General features: G+C 40.1%; 1 pseudogene; it reads right to left on the bottom strand.

The window, feature by feature from the left end:
- Positions 1-1,046: 1,046 nt before the first annotated feature.
- LOC122324016 lies at positions 1,047-21,307 on the bottom strand (annotated as a pseudogene).
- Positions 21,308-22,883: the final 1,576 nt, after the last annotated feature.

Raw genomic sequence — 22,883 nt, 5'->3', positions numbered from 1 at the left:
TGTCCCGGGACCCGTCGGCCTCGCGCTCTCTCTCGGGGGCCGGTGCACACATCTAGCGCTACCGGAGCCGTGCACCTTCACATAGTTTATGCGAAAAACCTGATCGGAGGCCGAAAAGTCTCTTCCTCGCTTGTGTGTGTGAGACAACCGAATGGCTCCAAAAGCACAAACGCCATTCATTTTCTCCATCTCTGATATCTGGACAAATATTCTGCAATAAACTTCATATATATATATATGCATATAGTATGTTTTGTAATGCTTCGTCTCGTGGAGTGAATGAATGGAGAAGTACTTCTGGGCCCAAGGCCACTGAGAAAGCGGGAGCTGTTCTTGCCTTTTGTTTTGTGATCAGACGCCGACCCAGAAGTTGAAGTCTCGCGAGGACAGATGTTAAGCTTCTTCTACCGGTATTGCAAAACTATTTAGGCTCTAAAATTCTCAGTATAACTGCGCGATGTGCAAAGCTAGAAAGGCATATGAACAATAAAGCTATTTCCCTGAACTTAATCTGCAGTCAACCCTGTGTAAACTTGCATTCATTAGTAGACCTATAGCGCTAAGGTATGTACATCTAATTTTAACGGAGGGCTCTCACTAATCCCATCAGGAACATGTCAAGGTCGTATTTCACCATCAAAACAAGAGAAAGAAAGAAAAAAATATATTCTGTGTAAAAGGAAATGCAATTGATTTTGATTTTCATGATATTCAAAAAATATTAAACAAAAATTATCATAATATATATCTAACATTATTATTTTATTCTTTATTATTCTTAATAAATATACACATACGTATATATATATATATATATTATCCCTTAATTTAGGCTGAATTTAATCAAACAAATCATTGTTTAAAATAAAAAAAAAATACACCATAATCTGATAAGAATCACCATTGCATAAACAAACAACTGAAACATTTTTAGCAGGAATGATTCAGAATTTGGCAGGAAAATGTGATTAACAAAAAAAAAATTTAAGGCATAATCAGCGGCTGCAAATGGGGCAGAAAATGTTCTTGTCAATGTTTTTGAAATTTCATGAATTTTTTTTCTCGTCTCGTTTCCATAAAACGCCCACCCCTCGCAACCCTAGCGATACGCTAAAAAAACATCCTCTTTGAGCAGATGCGATGTAATATTCGAGCGAAACACGACCCAGACACGTTTCTGTGAGAGCGGCCCGAAAGGAAACGCAACATTTCACTACAGAACGATTAAAACGCACTGAAAGACTTTTCCGGGAACATGACTTTAGGGTGAGTGGATTCCTGTGGTGTTTTCATTGGTATTCTAACGAAGCGCACTCTTCGCAGGCTTACTGTAGTGTGTCCAGTATCTGTGTGGCGAGTGTTTGGCTCTCAGTTAGCGGGGCCGGGGTCGGCGAGCGGCATGGTGTGCAGCACCTCGTCCAGCAGCTGCAGAGCCCGGTGCAGATGCACCTCCACCCAGCAGGGGGTGTGCTTGATGCTCTGCCGGGGGTAGTCCGGACCCCAGCCCTTCACGAAGCTCAGGCGCAGGATGCACAGCCTCGGAGGTCGCCCACGCCCGATCCCTGCTGCTGCCGACAGGCCTGCGGACAAGCATTCACAAACTCATCAGCAACCCAACCATTACGTTTACGTCGCATGAAACTCCACTCGTTTTGTGTTGTCAAGTTTCAGAAGCAACCGTCACTTAAATTAGATCTGCATAAAGCTTCAAGACACATCCTGTTACAAGCTTTAGCGTGGAAATGGTGCCTTAAATCACTTCAGTACGCTCCTCCTTTTAGTGAGCTGTGTCAAGTTTACAAAATTTGTAAAAAAAAAAAAAAAAAAAGTTTACAAAACACATTGTTGAGTCTCGAGGTTCCTGTTTGGTGGTTATTTTGTGACAGACATGATATTTTGAGAAATGAGAATTATTTTTAAACATTCAATGCAGTTTAGGTGTCACCTGGTGGACATTGTTGGTATAGCGCTTGAAATCTTACAGGAACTTCACTTTTTCTAATATCTACCATCACATTTAGAACTTAAATTGCTATAAAATCAAAGCCTTATGCCTAAACAAATTTCTAAAAATAGATTTCAAAATATTTGTTTTATATATAACGTTTTTGCTTTCATAAACGTGATATTTTAGTGCTATGCAAAAGATATATGTGTGTATATTTATTACGTATTATATATATATATATATATATATATATATATATATATATATATATATATATATATATATATATATATATATATATATATATATATATAAATACTCACACACACACACATTATATATTTGAAAAATATTTACATGTATATATCATGTATATTATATATAAATGTATTAAATAAAGCATAACATATTTCTATTAAATATATACATGCATGTGTGTGTATTTATACATGGGTCAAAGACTTCAAGATGTGCCATTCAAAAGTACATTAAATGTAAGTAATGTCTATTTTTAAGGTTTTAGATAAACAGAATAAAATGTAAACTTTTTTTTACAATAACGTTACACTGTCATTCAGTATATATATGTATTCAGTCATGTGTATATATATATATATATATAATAATCAGGGACCATAAAAAAAAAAAGAGCAAAACCTAGGATATTGGAAAATGTAAAAAAATATACAATTACAGGAAAGCAATTCATCTTTTAATCTGTCATAAATGGATTTTTGTCGCCTGAAAAGATCGTTATCTGAAATATATTTTATTGACTGTTTTCTGTAAATTAGTGCAAAAATATATAATATTTATTTTTGCTCAGAAAAACAAAATTAATTTTGCAATTCAATTTAATGGATAACTTTTTAAAAATCAACACTTTAAGGCAAAATGACACTTATTATTCATGCTTAAACCCTTTTACGTCTTTTGCCCACGTACATTATAAATATACACAGCACACACACACACACACATATATATATATATATATGATGTACGGCACTCTTTTTTAGCATCTTTGGGACTGTAGTTTGGGCTCAGCTTATAAAGCGATCCAGTTATGAAGCAGGCAGGTGCAGGTCGTTATATTTTGGCAAGTGGTCTGTACTGAAGTTCATCATGAGTTTGTTCTATTAGCTATTTTTTCTAGGAAGATCTGGCAACACTAACGGGCCAAAACACACCACCACAAACACAGAAAGACATAATGAGTTTAAATTCGTTTCTGTGGCCCCGTACCTGCATTTTCATTCAGGTGTAATAAGTGAGTATACTGTGTTTAACAGAACGAGATCAAGGATTAAAGGTGAACGGACACCTGATGTGACTTCCAGGTGAATGAGGCGGACACTCACTGACTGCGGGAGCGATTCCTCCGACACTTCCGGGTCCTGGGATGTTTCCGGCCACCGCCGCGGCCTGAGCCGCCGCCGCCGCCTGAGCCGTGGCCGCCTGCTGCTGCATCTGTCTGTGACACTGCCTGAGGTCGAAGACCTGCGGGGACCAAACAACACACTCAGCGCAGAGACCTCGCTGCTCTGTCCTCAAACGGCGGCTGACGGGAACTCATTCGGACAGGCTCTGGATCCGCCAAATCCAATGTGACACGAAGCAAAAATACACACAGAGCTCTCAAGTGCACAAAGGTATTCACTGCCCAGAGAGGCTGGGGTTATATTAGGAGAACTTGTAATACTAATAATAATAATAGCATGAATGCACTACCAGGTAGCATGAAAACACTCCCAAAAATTAGATTAAAAAAGGTCTAAATTTATCTGATATATTTGACATTTATGAAATATTTTCTTGTGTTTGCATTTTTGTGTACACACATATACATACATATGTATATATACACATACACACACACACACATATATATATATATATACACACACATATTATATATATATATATATATATATACACACATATATATATATATATATATATATATATATATATATATATATATATATATATATATATATATATATATATATATATATATCTTCTTCTTCTTCTTCTTCTTCTTCTTCTTCATCTTCCGCTTATCCGGGCCGGGTCGTGGGGCAACAGTCTAAGCAGGACGCCCAGACTCCCCTCTCCCCAGACACTTCCTCCAGCTCTTCCGGGGAACACCGAGGCGCTCCCAGGCCAGCCGAGAGACATAGTCCCTCCAGCGTGTCCTAGGTCTTCCCGGGGCCTCTCCCGGTGGGACATGCCCGAACACCTCCCTTGGGAGGCGCGTCCTGGAGGCATCCGGAACAGATGCCCGAGCCACCTCAGCTGGCCTCTCTCGATGTGGAGGAGCAGCGGGTCTACTCGAGCTCCTCCCGAGTGACTGAACTCCTCACCCTATCTCTAAGGGCGCCCAGCCACCCTACGGAGGAAACTCATTTCGCCGCTTGTATCCGAGATCTCATCCTTTCGGTCATGACCCAAAGCTCATGACCATAGGTGAGAGTAGGAACGTAAGATCGACGGTAAATCGAGAGCCGCCTTGCGGCTCAGCTCCTTCTTCACCATGACAGACCAGTACAGCGACCGCATTACTGCAGAAGCTGCACCGATCCGTCTGTCGATCTCTGCGTTCCATCCTTCCCTCACTCGTGAACAAGACCCCAAGATACTTAAATTCCTCCACCTGGGGCAGGAGCTCCCCACCAACCTGAAGGGGGCAAGCCACCCTTGTCCGACTGAGGACCATGGCCTCAGACTTGGAGGTGCTGATTCTCATCCCAGCCGCTTCACACTCAGCTGCAAACCGCCCCAGCGCACACTGTAGGTCTTGGCCAGATGTAGCCAACAGAACAACATCATCAGCAAAAAGCAGAGAAGCTATTCTGTGGTCACCAAACCAGACCCCCTCCGGCCCCCGGCTGCGCTAGAAATCCTGTCCATAAAAATAATGAACAGGACCGGTGACAAAGGGCAGCCCTGTCGGAGTCCAACATGCACTGGGAACAAGTCTGACTTAATGCTGGCAATGCGAACCAAGCTCCTGCTCTGATCATACAGGGATTGGACAGCAAAGGGCCCCTTACCCCATATTCCCAGAGCACCCCCCACAGGACACCACGAGGAACCCGGTCGAATGCCTTCTCCAAATCCACAAAACACATGTGGACTGGTTGGGCAAACTCCCAGGAACCCTCCAGCATCCTGAAGAGGGTATAGAGCTGGTCCAGTGTTCCACGTCCAGGACGAAACCCGCATTGTTCCTCTTGAAGCTGAGGTTCAACTATCGGACGGATTCTCCTCTCCAGTACCCTGGCATAGACTTTCCCAGGGAGGCTGAGAAGTGTGATCCCCCTATAGTTGGTGCACACCCTCCGGTCCCCCTTCTTAAAAAGAGGAACCACCACCCCGGTCTGCCAGTCCAGAGGCACTGTCCCCCGCGTCCACGCGATGCTGCAGAGGCGTGTCAGCCAAGACAGCCCTACAACATCCAGAGACCTGAGGTACTCCGGGCGGATCTCGTCCACCCCTGGTGCCTTGCCACCGAGGAGCTTCTCAACAACCTCAGTGACCTCAGCCAGGGTGATGGTCGAGTCCCCCCCCGGGTCCCCGGCCTCTGCTCCCTCAGTGGAAGACGTGTTGGCGGGATTGAGGAGGTCCTCAAAGTATTCCTTCCACCGCCCGACAATATCCCCAGTCGAGGTTAGCAGGTTCCCACCAGCACTGTATACGGTGTTGGCAGGGCACTGCTTCCCTTTTCTGAGGCGTCGGACGGTTTGCCAGAACCTCTTTGAGGCCGTCCGATAGTCATTTTCCATGGCCTCCCCGAACTCCTCCCAGACCCGAGTTTTTGCCTGCACAACCACCCGGGCAGCGGTCCGCTTGGCCCACGGTACCTGTCAGCTGCATCAGGAGTCCCATGAGCCAACCAGGCCCGATAGGACTCCTTCTTCAGCTTGACGGCATCCCTTACTTCCGATGTCCACCATCGGGTTCGGGATTGCCGCCACGACATGCACCGGAGACTTTACGGCCACAGCTCCGGACGGCTGCGTCGACCAAAGAGGTAGAGAACATAGTCCACTCGGACTCAATGTCTCCAGCCTCCTCGGAATCGGTCAAAGCTCTGCCGAGGCGGAGTTGAAGATCTCCTGACAGGGTCTCTGCCAAACGTTCCCAACAGACCCTCACAGTGCGTTTAGGTCTGCCAAGTCTGTCTGGCCTCCTCCCCGCCAACGAATCCAACTCACCACCAGGTGGTGATCAGTTGACAGCTCCGCCCCTCTCTTCACCCGAGTGTCCAAGACATGCGGCGGAGATCAGATGATACAACCACAAAGTCGATCATCGACCTCCGCCCTAGGGTGTCCTGATGCCCACGTGTACTGGTGGACACCCTTATGCTTGAACATGGTGTTCGTTATGGACAGACCGTGACTAGCACAGAATTCCAACAACAGAACACCACTCAGGTTTAGATCGGGGGGGCCGTTCCTCCCAATCACGCCCCTCCAGGTGTCACTAGCATCACCAACGTGAGCGTTGAAGTCCCCCCAGCAGGACGATAGAGTCCCGGTTGGAGCACTTTCCAGCACCCCTCCCAGGGACTCCAAGAAGGCCGGGTACTCTACACTGCCATTCGGCCCGTAGGCACAAATGACAGTGAGAGTCCTCCCCCCAACCCGGAGTCGCAGGGAGGCGACCCTCCCGTCCACCGGGTTAAACTCCAACACATGGCGGCTAAGCTGGGGAGCTATGAGCAAGCCCACACCAGCCTGCCGCCTCTCACTGTGGGCAACACCAGAGTAGTGAAGAGTCCAGCCCCTTTCGAGGAGATGGGTTCCAGAGCCCAAGCAGTGCGTGGAGGTGAGCCCGACTATCTCTAGCCGGTATCTCTCGACCTCCGCAACAACTCAGGCTCCTTCCCCCAGAGAGGTGACGTTCCATGTCCCTAGAACTAGGTTCTGAGTCCAGGGGTTGGGTTGTCGAGGTCCCGCCTTCGACTGCCACCCAAACCACAAGGCACCGCCCCTTACGGTCCCTCCTGCAGGTGGTGGGCCCACGGGAGGATGGCCCCACGTCGCTGTTTCGGGCTGAGCCCGGCCGGGTCCCGTGGGGCAAGACCCGGCCACCAGGCGCCTCGCATGCCGGCCCGGCCCCAGGCCTGGCTCCATGGCGGGCCCCGGCTGCGCCATACCGGCGACGTCGCGACTCCATTACGGTTTTTATCCATAAGGGGTGAGGTGGACCGCTCTTTGTCTGGCTTGTCACCTAGGACCTGTTTGCCTTGGGAGACCCTACCAGGAGCATATAGCCCCGGACAACCTAGCTCCTAGGGTCATTCAGGCACTCAAACCCCTCCACGCGTTAAGGTGGCGATCCTCGGAGGGGTACACATACAGTATATATTTAAAAATATTCTTATAATGTATATTATATATAAATGCATCTACTATATAAGCATAACATATTTTTATCAAATATATACATGCATATTTCTCCATATTTGCAAAAGAGTCTAAAATGATCTGATATTTATGGGGTTTTTTTTTTAATTCTGTTTGCATTTACAAATATGTGTTTAGTTTATTGCTACACGTAACTACATTTTACTTTTCAACTACACAAAAAAAAACAATAATTCATGTAAACAACTTTTCAAATGGATAAATAGACAAACTGTTTATTTGTTTTTTTTTAAATACTTTTTTTAATGCACATAAAAATTTTCTAATTTACTTGCTTTATTTCTTTACATGAACTACACTTATTAAATAAAACACATAAGCAGCTGGTCTAAACTCATCCATTAATTCATGTCATTTCTATAAAACATTTCCATCCATTTATTTATATAAAAACATCACCACCATTTAAATCATGGAAAGTGTTGTATTTTAATACAAACTATATATTAACTACAAAAAAAAAATGAAATACAAATTAGACAATAAATAACTATAAACTATCATCTATTTGTTAATTTGAAAAGTTTTATTTTGGAATTAGTTTAATCGATGTAGTGGTTTTGTGATTTATTTTGCAGTTAACAAGTAAAATGTAGATTAAATGTGACCCTGGACCACAAAACAAGACTTAAATAGCAAGGGTATATTTTTAGCAATAGCCTTACAAAACATTTTGAGGGTCAAAATGATCGATTTTTGTTTTTTGACAAAAATCATTAGGATATTAAATAAAGTTCATGTTCCTCGAAGACATTTTGTACATTTTCTACCGCACGTATTCAGAACGTTAAACTTTTTGATTAGTAAAAGGCATTGTTAAATGCTTTATCTGGACGAATCTCTCAATACTCATCTAGAAAAGATTTTCAGAGCTCAGAGAAAAGATCTCAGATTTTCAAATAGCCAAATATTGGCAATGTTAAAAAAAAAAAGAAGTCAAATTTAAATTAAAAAAAATGACAATAGTACAATGTCACAAATACAATAAAATTAAAAATTAAAAGCTAAAAACGTCACCTACTATCTAGTTTTGCAGAAGAGTCACTGCTATTTGACTGGCACTACTAACATCGTCCCATATGGTGACCCCATCTCTGACACAGTGTTTCCTTCACATCTTTTACCTTTATGTAGGCCCCTGGGTATATTTTGTGCACGGCGTCTCCTGGCGCTCGGCCCGCCTCCCTGTCCAGGTAGTAGCTCTGCACAAAGACAGCGTGGTCGCTCATGCAGCGCATCCACACGTCTCCCTCGCCGCGGCACTCCAGCTGCACGCCTTTACCTATGTGCAGCCTGAAACAAACACAACCAGATCAAGACGGCTATTCTCACAGAATCTGTTTGTTTATTATTGTTCATCACGGTGTCAATCTGGCACACTGAGACGTGTGTTAAGGCAAACATAAAACCTGTGAAATTCATCTATACACAAACAAACACGTATCACACACATACAGACGCTGTGTTTGGACAATATAGCTATTTTCATTATCACTAATAATCACAAAATTAAAATATAAAAAAATATAATAATAATAATAATAATAATAATAATATTTTATATATATATATATATATATATATATATATATATATATATATATTGTTTTTTAATATTTAATATTTTAATTTTGTGATGTGCTTTAGTTCAGTTAACAAAAAGTATTTTTATTAGTTTTTAAAATTTTTAAAACTAAAACTTTATTTCATGGAATGAAACAAAACTGCAAAAAAACCGAAATCTTACAAAAACGGTATAAACACTTCCAATGAAATCATTACGATATTAAACCTGAAATGTTAAACTAAAACTGAAAAGTTAAATAGAAATAAGAAAACAAAAATGACAAGCACATCAAATTAGCAACATGTAAACTAAAATAACATTAAAATAGAATTGTAATTACTTGTAAATTAATTTAATTAATATAATTGTATTAAATTCTTTATATAATTGTATTCTTTATATATGGGTAGTTGACAAATAAAATTTTTACTGTGTCCTATGGTGTGACATTATAAGAGAAAATAATGTATCTTTATTCTAGTCACAAACAGCATGAGAGAGATTTATCTTTGATGTTAGAGGGTTTTTTTGTTGTTGTTTGTTTTTTTTTCATTTTATTTCATGCCATAGGACACAAGTCAACAATCATATATATATATATATATATATATATATATATATATATATATATATATATATATATATATATATATATATATATATATATATATATATTTTTTTTTTTTTTTTTTTTTTTTTGTTCTTTGTTGCAATGATTTTATTTCATTCAAGTTGTGATAAAAGAATAAATATGGAACAATTCTACTAGCATTTTCCTCTAAAGCTTAAATAAACAGACTTATTTATAAATGTTATTTTTTTGCGTGGAGTAAACCCTACATAGTGGGTGCATGACTCAGCTCTGTTAAGCACACTGGAGTGGCGTGGCACATACCTGGCGCGCGCGCTGGCGTCTGTGCGGTGCACGTTACTGAGCTGACCCAGGCAGAAGCGGTCGCCCCGAGGGGTCCACATACCCGTCGATCGTCACCACCGGACAGCTGGACAGCACTTTAAACATCTCCCCCACCTGCACGTCCATCTCGGCACGCAGATGGAGCACCAGAACTCAGGACCTGTGGAGGCACCTCTGGTTAAAGTGTGTGTGCTTGCCGAAAAAACAGCGGGCAACACTTTCTGTGAAGCCCGTATTAATAATACATAACAAAGGGCTTCTTAAAGCATTATAATGAATGAATAATGCATAATAAATATGCTGTATCATCTCATGAGCATTCAGTTGTAATGTGTTTTAATATTTACTTATTTGTGGTTATGGCTTTTAAAAGTATGATCATTTCTAACACATAATAAACACGATAAAAACACAATAAGATACTGCATAGGTCCTAAATAAACAATGTCAAGATATGATATAGTCTCTTATAAATGAAGTAGATTTGATATGGTGTTATATATATATATATATATATATATATATAATGCATTATATATTAATTATAATGCCTTAAGAATATTATATATATTTTAAATGCATGCTTCATAGAAAGTGTTACCAATAGGATTGATTTCGACCATTTGAATGTGTTGTATTGTGTGTTTTAGTGATGATATATAGATGATGTAAAGTATAAACCTGGATGGTTGGAGACTGGAGGAGGGAAAGACGCTGAACTGTGATGCTGAGACCCTGACAGAACGAGAAATAATAAATGGATCGATTCGGTTCCATTAAAAACAATGGTATATTTGCATCCATGTTTGTAGTAATGTTTCAGTGAAGCGTACAGAAGTGTGGGTGGTGGAGAGGAGGCTGGTGGCCACGTCCGTTCTGCTGGGGTCCTACGGGAGTGTAGGAGGCTGTGCTGCTGCCCGTCCAAGTTGCTGCGGCAATTTAAGAGATTAGAAAGGTTTTGCATATGAAGCATTGGAAAGATCATAACACTCAGGCATGACACAACAAGTTTCCAGCGGCAAGTATTTTATCTGTCTGTGCTGAAAGAGAAAGTACATGCCAAAACCACAAGCCAATATTTGTGATGTTTGATATACGGCTTTGAGGAGCAACGTGTGGATCAATGAGATTTTACTGTTGGGCGGGGGTTACAGGAACAGGGACAGATCTTATTGTTTACTAATACTAAAATTACTAAAAATGTTTCATTAATTGAAATGAAGAGGAAATAAAATCATAAATGTTAGATGGAAAACTACAACTTAAAGCAAACTAATTTCTAGGCTACAAATAAAATGTAAAGCTAAACAAGAATATTTAAAAAAAAAAAAAAAAAAAAAAAAAAAAGTCAAACACAATAAAATTCCTAAAATGTAAACGATTAACAGTTTAAAATGTAAAAATAAGTATTCTAAAAAAAAAAAAAAAAGAATAACTTTAATAATACACTATAAATACTAATAATACTATAATTAATAATAATATAAATAACAGAAATAAATAAAAGTTTAAAAATAATACTTAACTTATTTCTACAGTGTATTTCTGCAGATTTTATTTATTTATTCTATTTAAGACTTACTACGGATTTTTAAAATGATCTTTCATGCAGTGTGTGGCACAGCTCTCGTGAATGAAGACATCCTGCAGAGTTTTGAAAAGTTATTGTCTCTAAAAATAAATATTCGATATTGAATCGATGAATCGAGTCATTTTTAAAACAAATCCCAAGTCGTTTCATGTTAAGGTCAACACGAACACACCCACTTGTTGGTCTGAATGAAAATGTAAATTCATTCTTTACCACTAGGTGACGCTTTGGAGCACCAAATAACAGTTTCCACGGTAACGACAGAAACAAAGCAGCACTGGGCTTCATCAGATATTACAGGCATGATGTAACGACCAATCACCGCGAGATTAGTGTCAGCAAAGAAGTGCTTCGGAAAACTAATCTTTCTAGTTAAAAAATGAGATAAAAATAAATGCATATTAAGTGTTTTTTGACCTTGCATGCATGTTAACCTCCCAAAACCGAAATATGACCCTTTCATAACCCATAATAGGTGTATTTAACTCAAACAGAATTTATCGCTAGTCCCGTCGTGATTGGTCAGACCTGGTGTGATACTCACTGTGAAAGGAGCCTTGCGTCTGGGAGTGTTTGGAGCTGTTGTAGCCGTTCTGGTTGGGGGAGGCTGGGGTGGGACGGGGTCTGTGGGGGTCCGTGTGTGGGGTGGAGGGGAGGTGTAGGGGTCATGACTTGACCCTGAGGAGACGCAATCTGAAGTAAGCCTTCACCGTGACCTCCTGCATCGGCATCATAGAGCCTGAAGCTGAAACACAAGAGAGTTGGGAAGATGAGGCCGTGATCACGCCACCGTGAGTCCGGTGCGCTCGGGGGGCGCCGCTTACCGGTGGGGGACAGGGGCATGTTGGAGTACAGGGTGACGGGTTGGGGCGGGCGGCTGGCTTCTGAAGGCAGCTGTAGAGGAGGCAGTGGCTGGCCGTAGTGGTCCGGAGGAGGAGTTTCATCGCCCCTGGTGGTCCTGCTGAGGAGGCAGGCCTGGGGGAACGTCCATCTGAATGCAGTCGTGGCTGTACTCTTCCTTTATTAGTCTGCCAGTGGGACCTACGTACCAGCCAGAGGACAAACTGAATTTATTTTACGAGTCAGTTCATTAAAAAAAAAATTGAATAAAAATCACTGATTCATTTATGACTTAATCGAATCAGTGAATCTTGTGCTGAATGGCAAGCCATTTTTTTTGTAGAAAGACGTAAAATAGCACTGTTCAGTATCTATTTGTAATTTTATCTGCTCATTAACATTCCAATATACACATTTATATTTTAAAATATATTAGAAATTATAGAATTGATCAGTTGATTTATTATTTCAATCTTTTTTTTTTCTTTTAATATATATAATATTTTTGTAAATAATCATGTTTCTCGTAAAGCGGATTTGAATGATTCCTCCAGGACTATATTAACTTCATATATCTATCAATCTATCTGTCAGTTAGTTAAAAAGAGGTTCAAAATCCTTCATCACAAATCATAAAACATCTAACAACGTCCTGTTTTATTTACACTATATCGAATCAGCAACAAAGTTCTACTCTGTGTCCTAAACTCCTTTTGTAATGGTTAACGTTTTCAGAAGTAACTGTAATTTAATTACACTTTTTTTCTCAGTAACTGTAACCAATTACCATTACATTTATTTTGTAATTGCCTAATACCATTACATGTAACTAGTTACTCGCCAGCACCGATTATTGCATAACGCATCCGTGTTTTGAAGACTGAGACCAACTTGAGACGAGAGGAGAAAAAAAAGAAGAGAAAGACATACATAAATTACAAGGTGTTTTTTTTCCCTGCACTGGCAGAAAAGCGTGAGACTGTATGTGTTCGCTGCTGGTGATGAATGAAAGGCCAGCGGACTCACCGATGCCTGGCGACACCACTCTCTCATAATGGTAAGGGTTGGCACAGACATTATCGCACTTGAGGTCGAATGCGTACTGGCAGAATTTCACATGCTTCAGCTCGTTCTTGTGAAGGTCAGGCCAGCGCCACAACCGTGCGTAGATTACATGAGGAAAACCTTTACGACCGGCAACCTACAGGAGGAAACAACAAAAAGGAAGAGTTTGACAACATGGTACAATAACGCTGAAGGGAACACAATCTGTGAAATACTGCACTAGAATAATATAGTTGTAGTTAATAGAACATTTTCTAATTAAAACGTCCCAAGCATTAAGAGAAAACCTGGATTAGTGGTTTGAATATTTCACACAATTAAACAATTCGGATCCTTTTCTAAATTACTGTCAAAATGATGCAGTCATACGTGCCGTGATATCTGAAACGTGATTTCAGGTTATGATTTGGTTTAATATTTCCATACTCATTAAAGCATGGCTTATCAAACCTTAGCTATTTTAATCCTTTACTGAATTATTTGGTCACTACAGTGTTATTTTAATACAATAGTTTACTAAATTAAATTAAAATAAACTACAATAAATTACAGCATTTTAATCACATCCATAAAAACATAATGACTTATGTTTACATAATGACTGTACAGTGTATATACTGAAAAAAAAATTAAATAAAATTAAAAAAAAAAAAAAAAATATTTTTATATATATATATATATATATATATATATATATATATATATATATACTTTTACAATCATTCTAACTAGCATATTTAATTTATTATTGTCCAGTTTTTTATGTATTATACATGATTTAATAAATAGGTTAATTAATATTATTTCAGTTATTACTTTTTTGCTTTTCCATCAAACTTATATTTTATTTAATTTCAGCCTTGTTTCACTAACTTTCAAAGCTGCATTTTAAAGCTTTCGTTAACAATAACGTCGCATTTAATGTATTATAAATGACGTACTTCAGATTTTTTTTATACAAATGAACATGTTTAAACGGAGGCACTGTTTTACTTTTGCCCCGCTTGTCTATCACTGAAAGACGGGAAGCGAGATGAGGAACTGATCGAGCCCGTACGAGCGATACGCCACCAAGTCAAACCTGACGCACCAAAATGACCCAAAACATTCTGAGCACAGCCCGTACGTGACAGAGCCGCAGCAGAGCGCAGAGGACGTGTGTGTGATATGATAATCCTCTGTAGATTAACACTAGAGGCATGACGCTGCGGCGTGATACAAGAGCGAGCAGAGCACAGGGATAAACCCAGCTGTCAGTGCCATTTAGGCAGACGGACTGAAACAGACACAAACGTGGTGGGGCTGAGAACCAAAAGGGTCAGGGTTCAAACCCCACGCCCGCTGGTCACTAGAGCCCATCACATTATACATTCAAATATATATATATATCTAAAACCTGCATTTTAAGACGACCATGAATCTGTTCTGATGAATTATACTCCCTAACATCTAAAACCACGCTCTAGGGCTATTAATGTGGTTTTGGGATGTCACCGCTTTATAAAAACCGCTTCCTTTCATGTAGAGATACGGGTGACATCCACAACGTTGAGGATGACCTATTTTTGCACGTTCATTTTACGCATCAAAACATGATGCTCGCATGCATTCATGTGGGGATATTTTTCATTCTCGTTTAATAGCATGAAGTATCTTGGCAGACCGGACCGGAAAGATCAGCGTAAAACATGACCTCGTGAAAAACAGCACACTGTAACGTAAAATAATAATATCGTAGGTCACGCTTTCCTTTTTTAAGTATACTGTAGGCGTCTTTATCTACTAAACAATAATAATAACGATTTGAAAGATGTAGGTTTATGCACGCTGTACTTATTGTGTTCGTGTTGAATTGATGCTGTTGAGGGGAACATGGCTATTTTCATCAAACAGAGGTGAAAATTAACTAATTAAATGTAAGCACATAGTAATTAAGGACACTTAATACAAAGTGGGGCCTGGTAGCTTTATATAATACAGTATTATTTAAAACAATAATAAATTACGATATTAGTCAATCTTTATGTGTAATTTCATAACTATATTACTCTGAAATGCTGAATGGACTGACAAGCATTTATGTTAAACTAAAATAAAGTTTAACGTCACTTCTACTGAATCATGTGTGTATTTGTAATGATGAAGCTGTGATTTATCGCATTATATTAACATTAAATGTGTTTATATATTTGTCACATTAACATTTGCGAATTTATTGTTAATATATTGCAAATATATATGAACATTAAAATGAAATGTCGAATGAATTCATAATCAAGCATTTACATGCGCTTCAGCGTGTTCGTCAAGATAAATGCGTGTCTTTAAAGCTACGATTATTAACGCATAACGATTTTAAAATGTACATGAAAGTCTAAGTGAGCTCTCTTCAGTACCCTTTTGTAACCTTGTATTATCGTTCATATTTTTAAATGTACTTTAAGAGCAAATGATCTAGAAATTATAATAAATAAGTGTACATCCCAAAGAGACTGTAATGACAATATTTGTACTAAGCACGTAACAGTAGGTTAATGTGTGTTTTCCCCCATGCTCTCACGGCCTGTGATAAGGTGACACATTACGTCTTCACTCACTGGCTGTGCTGTACTGCACCAGATTCTCCAGTACCGCGCATACGCCGCTTTCTTTCCTCGTGTTGCCTGGATATCATCACATCTCATGTGTAAAGAATAGCACGGACTATCTACCAACGGCCCTTCTACGCAGAGGAAAAAATAGACGGCCTTAAGTTAACCCGGCCCCTTTCCTGTGTTTTAGACAAAACAACCTTCACCGCCCTCCTCCTCCACCCTCCTCTAAAATCTGCCCATGCCCAAGGGTGGGGAAACTGCGCAGACGCCGTCCTTCTCCGTACGAACCACCGCTTTTACTTTGAGGTCGTTGAGGTTTACGGTCAAAGGCCTCGTGATGAACGTCTCTTTGTAGCTGCTGTCAATCATCTAGTATCCATGGAGACCGATGCTACAGGCAGGAAGCTATCAGCATTGGCCGAAGCTGCGGCTGCATCTCTCTCTCTCTCTCTCTCTCTCTCTCTCATATGAAAGCCTTATGTTCAGATGTGGGCGGTGTGGACACGATTAGCGCCGGGCCTCAAAGTAACACCCAATCACTGGGTTTATTCAACGGACAATGCCTTGATTATTTACATTGTCTGGCTTTATTTATCTCAGGACTCACAAATAGATTAGGGGAAACACAATTGTGTGAACGATGTAGGAAAACACACTTTCCAAAGTTGTTCTAGACAGGGGAAAGGGAGTTTATACAGTGGCTGATCGATGGGGTTTTAAGAGCGGGATAGGCGATACATTTTAAAAAGAATCTACGCACTTTTTGGATTTTCTGGGCTGCTTTTTTTCCCCAAGGAAACTCTGTGGTATGGATTTAAATGTGGTAAAATATATTTACTGCATTTGATTACTAGACTTCCATTGTTTGTATGTGCCATCAAGTTCTATGTGTGGTTGTATTAAAAAAAAATGTTGTGTATATTTTTGTCCAGTGATGCAATAATTAGCTTTGCATGTAAAAAAATAAAATAAATAACAATAATAATAATAATAATAATAATAATAATAATAATAATAATAATATATATATATATATATATATATATATATATATATATATATATATAATTAATAAATAATAATGATTTAATAATTTGACAGCTATAAATATTTATATATATATATATATATATATATATATATATATATATATATATATATATTTTATTTTTTTGCTGTCAAATTATTAACAAAAAAGTTTGTGTTGGCATAATGTATGCGTGTCTTCTGTGTATATTTATTATGCATATATTTTGAAAATGTTTACATGAATTTGCATGTCTATATTTATATAATTTATATTAGAAATAAACACATTAATATCTAAACATTTTTTCTGAAATATATACATGCTTGTTCACATGTATTAAGTATACTAAAACTTTACTAAAAATGTATTGCAGTTACTCGTTTTATAGCATTACTGTTTTTAATTTATCATCAAATAAATTCATCCTTTGTGAGAGACTTCTTAAAAAAAAAAAAAAAGTATTAAAAATTTTCACCAACAACAAATTTGGAAATAGAAGCGTATGTAATACAATCTATTGATCCTACATTTACATTTATGGGATTTAAAGGAATTATTTGACACAATATTTACTCAGAAAAGAGAATCAATTTACTGTTATTTATTTATGCATGTACTTAGTTTGATTTATTTGTGTTTTATTTGTAAATCATCGCCGTCACAAATAATTGAAATCACAAATCATGACCAAAACATTGCTATCTCCATAAAATATTGGATTTCTTAAAAATCCGAAAGCATTTGGGGTATGCAGGGGGTATATATGTATTATTATCGTTATTTATTTTTTACATATTTACTTCTATATTTTGGGGTGGGGATATGCATTAATGATTGACAGCACTAACCAGCCAACGTCTACCAAATAATCGCCAACCGAAGTCACTAGTTCACTAGTTTTTTCGGGACAAAGACGCATCCTGACCGAACAGGTCCCGTGAAACCCTTTAAACACCTTCACCCTCGTGTCACGTCCAATCAAATCTTCACATTGACAGAATGACAGCCTGAAACGGCAATTCAGCGCCTGTCAGAAAAAGCCATCTAACACTGAGCAAAGCAGACAAGAAAAACCTGCCAAATGCAGACGTGACTCATCCATTCAGTCCATTCAGCACGAACATTTGGAGGATTCCTGGAATTCGCTACATTGAAGCACGGCGCTTAACGCCACCGGTTGAGCGTCAGTTACTGTAAGCGCGCCTCACCTGCAAGCGTCCGTCCAGCGTCCTCTGGATGGTCACGCACTTGCTGGGATGGACTCCGTTGGTGGTGATGGCGGTGATGAGGGAGTCCAGCTCGTCCTTCTTCTCCTTCAGTTTCTTGACCAGGCTCTCGATGGCGCGCTTGGCGAAGCCCTCGTTTTCGCCGCCCTGCCTGTGGCACATGAGGCTGTGCACGATGCTGAGGCAGGCGTCATTACTGTTGGGAGGGTTCACGGACATCCTGCTGCTCTGACAGATGGGAAAACAGAACAGCAGCATCAACAGGCGACGTCTACTACAAACAACACACTGCCAGCAGAGCCTCACGGACATCGCTCAATACATCGTAGCTAGAATTATGTTTCCTAAAAATGAAAATCTTCTGTAATCATTTACTCAAGATATTTTTGATGCTTTCTGACCCTCCATAGACAGCAACGTTCAAGACCCAAAAGGCATTAAGGACATGATTAAAACAGTCCACGTCAACCGCAGCAAAAGAAGCTACGAGAACAGCTTCTGCGTGCAAAGAACGCAAAAATAACTTCATTGTTTTCTCTTTGACGCTTGTTGAACCATAGACCATTTTAACAACGTCCTTGCTACCTTTCTAGGTCTTGAAGGTGTCAGTCGTGTTGCTGTCTAGAGGTCACAAACCTCTAGGATTTCACCAGTCTTAATTTGTGTTCTGCCGAAGAACTAAGATGTTGAAAGTTTAAAACGACGTGAGGGTGAGCAATAACGACGGCATTGTCATTTTTGGGTGAACTGTCTCTTTGACCGTTCGTGTCTTTTTAATTCCTTTTCCCTGAATGTCAAGATAACGCCCAGTCATTTTAGTATCGTTGTATTACATTTTGTATAAAAACGCCGGTCTTGTGGCAGTTTGATCCGATAATGAGTCAAAAAAAAAAAAAGACCATCTGTCAAACTGAGATTGGAAGTCAAGTACACCGAGTTATGGGATACGCTTTTACATACGGTGTGTTTTGTCATACTGCTGCACATTGTAATAGGTCATCTCCTCCGTGCTTATAATAACGGCGTATGAAACACTGCGGAAATAGTACGAGTAGTAGATTAAGCAGGAGATTCCAGATATTCCAAATGTTTAAAAAAGCAGTAGCATTTAGTGCAAGGAGTCAACCAGCAAATGGCTTATTCTGCCTTCAAGTTCACTTAGGAAACTCGTACTTTTAAGTCGGCCATCCGTTATTACGAATTTGCATTTAAGATGCGGCCAGAACAAAACAAAGCGACTGTGAACAATAGGCCCGAAAAAGTATACCTAATTTGTATTGAAAAATCCAAGTAACTGGCCTTACATTGTTCCCTGCAGAAGCGGATCACTTGCAGACCGGGTTACGGACAGGCCTGCGGTATCTATGTTATAGTTCAGCGTTTCTACAGCAATCCCTTGCAACGTCACTCAGCGAGCCAAGCTTCGTCAAGACATCTTGTGGACATTCGAAGGCCGCATACTCCCGGTTTTCCACGCACGATAAACTGAGATCTGACGACAAAAAACCCGCATGTGCTGCAAGTGACCGGGGTGGTTTACACGTCGGCGATCAGCTTGAATTTGTATTCTGTACAGAAGAAGCAGGACTTCGTGTTGCGGTGACGAAACCCCCCGTGATCTTTGCATGAGACGTCGCAAGTGCAAAAGTGCAATATTTCTAGAGTGCAGTGGTAATTGAGAGCCGGTGGAGCGCCGACGGATCCTGACACTTCAGATCTCTGAGCATCATCAGCTCTAATCTGGGGGGAGCTTCTCTGAGACCCTTATTATCAGACTCGCCGATGCTCTCCATGTCTGCGCAAGTGGCCCTTGAGGCAGAGCGCCAGAGGAACAACTTTACATTAAGACAGAATGCACAATGCTATCAGATGAAGTGATTTCATATGCTGTAATATTTGAGAAAGCGGTTTCTTTTTAGTCTTTCTGACAGAAACACTCATGCATTATTCCTCTCTTCTTATCTGGGTGTATTACGCTGTTATTTCATCATATATAGTACAGTGCGCTTGACTAAAGCACAGCGGCCCGATTCTAGAGGACAAACCCGGCTTTAGATACCACATAACAACGAAACCCCAAGGTTTATGCTCTCGTGAAGACGCAGGCTTTCATATATGCAATGCTGTATATATAACATGAAATAATAATAATAATAATAATAATAATAATCTTTGGCATAATTCAATAGGAAGCCCTTATGTTTAAACTACACAATGCTTTATCCGACACGTTCCCGGCGTGCTGTAGGATAACATTACAGCTCATTAAATGTCATGCAAAGTTACAGGCAACTGTTGACTTCTCTGCAGGCAAACAAACGCAGCGGCGCAGATGCCATATTTGGTCACATGACGTCATCGAGTCCGCCGTCTAAACATTCACGCGCTCCCGCTGGATAAGAGCAAGTTAAGGTGACATGCGAAGCCACTAACTAGTCGGGTAAATAAAATCGAGGCGAAGTGCTGAACGAACAACCTCCCGCTCGCGAACTTGCTGTGAGAGGGCGGACGTGTCAGCGTCTCGAGACAGCGTTCAAACGCTGGACGGATACGAAATAACGTCAAAGCTCAGACAAGGGCAAAGATGAGTTATTACGACACGGCCCGGACGCGATACGCTCCCTAACGAGCGAGACGTAGCGCGGGGTCCGCTCGTTTCCTCACACGGTCTCGAACGGCGCAACGTGCGTTTACAAAAAAAAATGAATAAAACGGGCGCACCGAAAACGTTGAAATACTCACACATCGGTCGTCTTGTCGGAGAATAGCGGAAAGCTGTCTTGTGGACGAGGACGGAGAGGTAGTAAATCGTGTCCCCTTCCCCCTCCAACATCTAATTTGAGCGTATCGGAGTCGATAGCGGACTATCAGGCTCGCTGTCTCCGCATCCTGGCCGCTCGCTACAATAACAAAAGCGGGTAGACATTGTGCGAGTGAGCGTCTCGCCCGGCTCCAGCCAATAGGAGGGCGAGTCTCAAAAGGACGGCGGCTCTCAGCCAATCAGGACGCGGCTCTCACGGCTGGGCCCCAGGGCCGAGGTCTGTCTGGGTCGCGTCTGGATTGACATATCGGCGCGACTGTTTTTTTAAGGTGGCGCCGCTGAGATTACTCCGCCCCGTATCGGCTCTCCCCGCCCCATTCATCCCTCCTCAGTTTCCATCGACGATTGAAATTTACAGCACTACTTTTAGACCGGCGCTCCGGTGCCGCGTGCGACGAGCGCTAGAAAGGCGCGCGCTTGTGCGCTATTCTGTGAAGTTTTGGAGCGCTGTGTTTACATTGGAAACTCAAAAACGTGCACTTTAAATACCAAGACGACCAGCTTAAAGCGAAGAAATCCTATCAGCGCAGTTTTGAGATGTTAACACGTGTGGGTTGTACATCACTGAAAACAATATCACTCATTATGTCTATATTATTATTATATTATATTATATAATATATATATAATAATAATATATTTTTATATATATTATTTTTAAATATATTATATAAAAAAGAAAACACATGGTTGAGTATATGTACTTATGTACTCAGACATGTATGAATTTAATAAAGATATTTTTTCATTCATAATGGATTCTGATAGCTACATAATTAGAGCTACAACAGTTAAGTGCATGAAGTATAATATTCCTCTCTTCATTGAAGTGCTACATCCATGTAGTGAAAGTGTACTTTTTCTTCACGTCTCAGAATAGTGTACAAGTAGGCCTTCAAGATTTGTGTGTATAATGCGTAGTGGATCATTTGATGTATTCTTTTAAATTCCTTACTGACAGCTTTAATGAAGGACTAACATACACATCGGACCCCAGAAGTTCACACAGAAAATCTGGGATTTCTTTCATTTAAGGGTTATAAAACAAATAGCATAAAAAATTTTTAAAAATCAAGCATTCGAGCATTTTCATTACTTTTGGACACAAACGGATACACTTTACAGCAGCAACATGCAGTGACATGCACACATTTCAAGTTTGCATATGGAGTGAGCGCCAAACATGAGCAGACTCCGAAAGCCTCTTTCATTTTACTTAGTTAAGTGATTTCAGGCAATCTGTCTTGAATCTCTCATCAGCAGAGCGGCTTTTAGGAGGCCCCTCATATGATTCCAACTTCCTCTGTGATAGATTCCCTCCCTTGACCTTTCACCTGTCCTCAAATCTTTTCCCTACCCTCTCTCCCTTTCAGCTAAAACAAGAGGTCACCTTCATATGCCCTTTCTCATATCCTCTTACAAAGCATCCACTATTTACAAAAAGACACGTGCATGCCTAAGATTTTACTGCTGATTCAATTATAATGCAATGCCATACTGTGGATACCTAGGGAAGATTCTTTATACCCCTAACATTGTCATTTATATAACAGAAATTCCATTCTATACATTTCTAACGCTCTTAAATAGACAACATGAATTATGTATTATGTAAAACATAAGAATATAAGCTTTGAAAGATGGCTAGTGCACACAAAAATGACAATTCTTTTCATGTAGAGGACAAAGGACTTGAGACTTCACTCGCTCACCGATGGCTCCTCAGCAGTCAATGGGTGCCGTCAGAATGAGAGTCCAAACAGCTGATAGGTATTAAACTTTAAACTGTTGTTTTTTAGCTAAAATACTACTAATACTGCTTTCTCTAGTGAAAAGGTAAGCTGTAA

Source organism: Puntigrus tetrazona, chromosome 19, assembly GCF_018831695.1.
Source record: "Puntigrus tetrazona isolate hp1 chromosome 19, ASM1883169v1, whole genome shotgun sequence".
NCBI classification, from domain to species: Eukaryota; Metazoa; Chordata; class Actinopteri; order Cypriniformes; family Cyprinidae; genus Puntigrus; species Puntigrus tetrazona.
The sequence above is the reverse complement of the archived record's forward strand: the minus strand, read 5'-3'. Positions and strand labels throughout refer to the sequence as shown.